Source organism: Tiliqua scincoides, chromosome 9 (genome assembly GCF_035046505.1).
Source record: "Tiliqua scincoides isolate rTilSci1 chromosome 9, rTilSci1.hap2, whole genome shotgun sequence".
NCBI classification, from domain to species: domain Eukaryota; kingdom Metazoa; phylum Chordata; class Lepidosauria; order Squamata; family Scincidae; genus Tiliqua; species Tiliqua scincoides.
The window spans coordinates 23,580,608-23,586,697 of NC_089829.1; the positions used below are offsets into that span (position 1 = coordinate 23,580,608).

At 49.2% G+C, this 6,090-nt stretch overlaps 1 long non-coding RNA gene across 1 annotated transcript; it reads right to left on the reverse strand.

Annotated features, from left to right (window-relative positions):
* Nucleotides 1–842: 842 nt before the first annotated feature.
* On the reverse strand, nt 843–5,316 carry LOC136660584 (uncharacterized). Its single transcript, XR_010794907.1, has 2 exons — nt 5,120–5,316; nt 843–1,132 (listed from the first exon to the last, which is right to left on the reverse strand). It is a non-coding gene; the product is annotated as an uncharacterized lncRNA (long non-coding RNA).
* Nucleotides 5,317–6,090: the final 774 nt, after the last annotated feature.

Genomic DNA, 6,090 nt, shown 5'->3' on the forward strand with positions numbered 1-6,090 from the left:
TCTCTCTCCCTCTCTCTTCTCTCCTACAATAGTATTTCAATGTTTTCACATTCATGTTTATATGATGGGCTGTCAACAGCACTGGTGTGTCTGAGGGGGAATGGCTGGATCTGTTTATAAGACGCTTGTCTCCCAAAGTGATCCAGGGGGATGAGGGGGTGGGGCGGGGTGAGGATTTTTCCTTTCTTTGCAAGGGAGGAGGAAGAAGGAGGGGATTAAATCGAAAAGGGGGCTGTGTGGTGCGGCAGGTGCAGTTTCTGACAGTTTTGAACGCATGCCAGCCAGCCTCTGAAATCCTCCGCACATCTGCTCTCATCAGTTGGACAACAGATGGGCCCTGGTTTTAATATTTTTGGATTCGGTTAGATTTAGGAGCTGATGTGAACTGATTGCAGAGTGCAGGTGTGGAAGAGGCAAGCGGCTCTGCAGGCAGGATGTGGAGGGCAGGCAGCAAGGCGCGGAGGCCCGTGTGGGTCTGGGAAACTGTTAGCGGGGGCGGGGGAGAGCAGGAGATGGATGGCTAGAGGAGGGTGGGCAGGAGGAGGAAGCCCAGCAGCTCCAGGGTTTTTCACACGCCACTTGGGTTTCAGATTATTTTTAGGTCCTTGTGTGAGTGTCAAAAGCCAGGAGTTTTGCTGGTTGGGAAGAAGCCGTTCCTCCTGGGCTGGGTTTCTGGGGGAACCAGCTGCAAGAAAATTTGCCAGGAAAAAAAAAAAGTTGAGTTAAAAAGAGGTCTGGGAAAAGAGGAGCTGGAAAAGAGGCAGAGGGACCGCTTGGGCCTTTGAACCTGTGGCAAGACTGGTTACGACCCAAAACCGAACAAATAAAACAAAGAGCAAAGCTTCTCGTCTCCTCTCGCCATTATTGACCAAAATAATTGCAAGAGGAAATGCTGAAGGGGGGAGGGGGTCTTAGGGTCCCTGAATGAAAACTTCATGAAATAATATCCCAGTTCAGGTCTGGCAGAGGCTCCAGCTGGCAGTTCTTCTTGGCCGTTGAACACTCTGCACTGCTGGCCTTTCTCTCAGAGCAGCTGCGAGGCTCATTTTGACACTGCCCTGAGCAGGTGTTTCCCCAGAACGCACCTCTGCAGATGCTGCTCAGCCTTCCTCTGTCTTCATCCCCAACAAACCTGTGGACAAACCCCAAAGTAGATGTTGCTTTAATGTATTAACAGAAACGCCCAGATAACTCAAGTGTCATGGCAATTGGGACTGGTAATTTCTCTCATTTGCTCTTTCTTAAGAAGCAGTTGGGGGGGGGGGGGTCCTGATCCAGATCAGGATTGTGGAATGGGCCAGGGGCTTTTCCCTTGAGCTGCTTTCCCAAGGACAGGGTCATGAAGGAGCTACAAACACAGCTTCTGCCTGCTCTTCATTCATTTTTACTCTTTTGAAATAGTCATGCCCCACTTTTCCCCTGTAAAAGGTGGCTAACAATGATTAAAACAGCATAAAAACAAAATAAATATCACATTGAAAAGAAAACCACAACCAAATCCCAGCAAGAACTCCATTTTAGCAAAGAAGAAGGAAGTGGAGACAAAGTTGAGTAGAATAGGAGAGTCTTCAGGTACTGCTGGATGACCCTCAGGGAAGAGGCCAACTGCCATTGGAGGGGGGGGAGAATTCCACATCTGCAGTGCCTCCATGGAGAATGAGGGGAGAATGAGGACTCTTGCATTGCTGGCAACTAAGCTGCAGACCATGGTGGCACCTACAGGATGACTCATTTAGCTAATATGAAGGGATGGGCCACCTTGTGTAAGGGCTTGGTCCTTCAGCTCCCTCCAGCCCTGAGCCACATAGAGCTTCAAAGGTTATCACAAGCTATCCCCAACTCTCCCTTCCTCCCTCTCCAAAATATCTTCACAGCATCACATCATTTAAATTGCTGTGGATACTGTGGTTACTGGTGTCAGGGGCACCTATTGGACAGTGCCAGTGACATTGTTGGTGGTTAAAAATTAACCGTGATGACCCATCCATGATTTTAATCCTTTGTCAGGAGGCCTAGGCTGAGGACTGTGCAGGAAAGGCACTGAGAGCTCCTATTACTTAGTGCCTTGACCTGCAGATAATTAAGTCTCCAGCCCTGGCCTGCCTTCACCTTTGACTGAGTGAGAAATAAGCAGTTTGTAGCCAGCAGGTTCTGATTGGCCAAGTCATGAGACTCCCTCTTTGGCCCTGCAGTGCTTTATGACTTGACCATTAGGAGTGATGGTTCAGATCATTAGGAATCTGCTCATCACCTGAGGTGTGAAGAGTTCTCATTGCTGATTTCTCACCTTTGGCATCTGCATCTCCCAGCCTCCAGCCTCAGTCCTCCTTCCAGGTGCTCCAGCTCACCCATCCCATCTTCCACCTGATGTCACACAAAGTTGATGGAACCTGTCCTGGCTGTTTACAGAGTTTTGTGCTATTTTTTGCAAAAAAGTGATTAAAACCCTGGACAAAATCATAAGGAAATGGATTTTCTGTACTAATGACTGGAATAGCAGCTTTCAGGATCATGTTTTTCCATCTCAATTATTCTGATTGCAATGGAGAATGTATGGAAGCAGAGAACTTCAACAGGTGGGGCAGGACCCAGAAATGAACAGAGGAAGTGACCCTCAGTTACTCAAAGCTTCTGCTGTGATCAATGGGCTGGTTTTGAAGGTGCTGCTTCATTTATGTGCTGCCATGTTAGTCGGGGACCAACTAACATGGCAGCTTCCCCATGGAGATTGTTTACGGAGAGTATTTTGCCCCAGAAGAAGCAATCTCTGAACCCTGGTCCAGGCCATTAATCCAACATTTCAAAGGATGGATCTTAGAGAGAATGCAACAAAAGAGAGTCCAGAGAGCAAACAGTGGAGAGAATGACCAACATTCATTCTGAGAAATAATGGGATTTATGCACATCATATCATGTATGGAGGGGAGGAGAAGCTGCAAGGTCTACAGGTGGAGACATGGGCTCTTCCCCCCCAACCCCCCCCCCCCAAGGGCAACCATAGACAAGCAAAAGAAGGAAAAGTTAAGCAGCTCTCACACCCAGGACCTCTGCCCAGCTATCAGTAGCTAAGCTCTTCTGGAGGCAATAAAGGAAGTAGGCTGGGTTCACAGCCCTGCTGACTGGGTTATGACTCTTGCAAGGTTTGTCCAGCGGGAATGGAGGATAAGAAGGCAGAAGCAATAGGATTAGAGACAGGCCAAGTAACCGGGCTGAGAGATAACAGAGGCCCCATAAGCCAACGTACACCTCTGTCTTGCAGGAGGGCCAAGAACTTGCTCCCTCTCTGTCCTCCACCCTTCCTATCCATGGTCCCCTGCCCTAAAAGAGCACACATCCTGCAGAGGTCTGGGGATACAAAGATGAATGGGCTGGAAGATGAGTCTCCCAGTGGAAGAGAGAGAGGAAAAGAGATGAGTGGGTTCCCATTCTGGCTGGCCCTGATCTGCTCATTCAAACCAGCTTGGACACTCTTGTGCAGAGCTGCTGTTTGATAACTTGAGCAGAAGAGTGACAGTGGCATGCATGTGCTTCCAATTCTCTGTGGCCCTGCTCCCTGCTCCTCTCTCTGGTCTCGCATCATACCACATCCTTTCCACAGCCTTCACTCCTCCTCCACACCCACCTGTGCCAGGAAGTCTTGGACACAATCCTTGAGACCCTACCCCCTACTGTAACTGAGCATAAGCAAGGTCACTGAAATAACTGCATTCCATCCCTGTTTGCCTTACCTTTCCTGTCCGCCCTTCCTCTGTTGTCTGCTTGGCATCGAGTTTTAGATTGTAAGCCCTTTGGGGCAAAGACTTGACCTCTTGCTCTTTGTGAACAGCCACGCACATTCACAACATTTTTACTGCTAATAATAACAAGAGCACAAAACACCAGCAGGCACGTTAGTTCCCCACTGTGATGAATGACTAAAGATTCCTATCACCACAGTTGCACGTGGCTTTCAACAGTGTCGGCTCACACATTCAGTTGATGGTCCTCAAGACCTCATGGTGTGTGTGAACCAGAGCTGGGAGGGAGCAAAACCCATCCAGTCCTGCTCAAAAACTGAATCATCTACTCACCAGTTGAGCTACAGACTAACTTTTCCAGTCAGACAAGTTTCCTTGGGTCACAAAAGGTGCAGTTCCAAGTCCAGATTGTCTTTGGAGGCTGGGCAACTTTGCGGAGTCTTTGGGTGCTTCCTTTGTGAACTCACAGCTCTGACTTTGTTGCCAGTAGTTGTTTGATTTATAACCATGTAATGTGGGCAGCTCAAAATGGACTTGGTTTCAAGTGACGCACAGCATGGCAGGAGTTGGCAGTGAGAAAAAGAGGAATGTTTGAAATGTGGATGAAGAGCAACTCCATCAGTCTGACAGGTTGTATTCAAAGTCGACCAGAATGAAGAATGGTCACAAAGTATCATTCCGATAAGAATGCAAGAGAATGCAGTGACAACCCTGACAGGTCAGGACAAAGCAGAATAAAACTAGCCTGGCAGCCTGCTTCCAGCATGACCAACCAGATGCCTTGGGAAGCCCCTCAGAAACGTCTGTCTGCACAAGTGTGCATCCCCTGCTCCCTCTTCGGCACTCCAGCTTGGGAAAAAAAACACCACTTTAGCCTTGCAGATTGTATCACCCACACACAGGCTGAATTTCCACACATCCACTACCTGGACAGACACGGGAACAATACTGGCAGTGAATGAGTCCCATGTGAGTTCTAGATATGGATGTCTCAAAGCAAGAAAGAGTACAGTGCAGGCTCCCCCAATACCCACACACCCCTCTCAATCTCCTCCAGACCCAGAGATCCTTGCATTGCACTCCATCACTTGCAACTCACCTAGAACACAAAAGCATCAGGGCGGCTTGGCTGGAGCAGAGCAAGCACCCCCCAAGTCCATTACCCTGTTTTCCACAGCTGCCATACCAGAAAGCAAAAGCCCAAAGGCAACAGCCCTCTCCCCCACTTGCCTCCCAGCAGCTGCTATTCAGAGGTATACTGCTTCTGAATATGGAGGTTTCCCATAGCTGACATAGACCTTCCCTGACTAAGGCACTTCCATGGATAGCCAGCGTGTCGTTCGACCCCTGGTGAATTGCAGACCAATGTTTAACCAACTTACAGAATGCATTTGTGCAGGTGGGCCTTCCTTCAGAAGATCCCGTGCTGTGAAGTTAGTTTCCAAGTTATCACCATCGCATCCCATCAAGGTGCAAGGTGCTAAATTGCCACACTGTCAGTGGTGCACCACTTGTGGCAGGAGGCCTGGGCACCAGAGGGGAGGAATTCCATGCCATAACTGAGCTGAAATCACCCTTTGGTCTGGTATGGCTTTGCTTCCACCCACTTCTCTCTCTCTCTCTTTCTCTCTCTCTCTCTCTGAAAATTGATAATTAACCTTTTGTCCACGTGGCTGTTGTGTTTATTTGGTTCCAACGGCTGCAGGGTGCTGATATGGAAATTGCACTGCTCAGCCAACACCTCATCCCCAATGCAATCTGCAGCCGCTCACAGCCGTTGGGCAGAGATAAGCAGGTGCTTATTCACCAGCCTCGCAGCAGCTGTGAGTGCTTCGCTACCTGATCACTCCAATCTTGGTGAAAAACTACTCCAGGCTGGGCTCACGCGATGGAGGGGGCGATAGGGGCGCCAGGTGGGGGTGGCACCTCCGCTCCCCCCAACCTGCCTGCTCTTTTCCTCCTGCTTTTCTTTCTCTCCCTCACTCCTAATCTCATTTCTCTTTTCCTCTCTTACAGTTGCCCCTTTCTGTCTTCTCTCTTATCTCCCACTCCACACCTCCCTTTGATTGCTTTTTAAAAAAAGAATAATTTATCTGGAGTTGTTGCGTCCTTTTCCGTCTGTTTCTGTCTTGCTTCTCCCTCTCCAGTCCACCTCCCCCCCCCCCGCCCCGAGATAATTCTTGTCTTCAAGTGTGACTTTGAACCACTCGTGGGAATCAACCTGTGATGACCAAGAGATTAGCCATGACATGTTGCCTGGGTCCAGACCACAACAGCACACTGATTGGGGTTGGGGGCTTTGGTGATAGGATAACAGTCCTTGAGGGCACCTGTGGATGGAGGATTTTTCCTG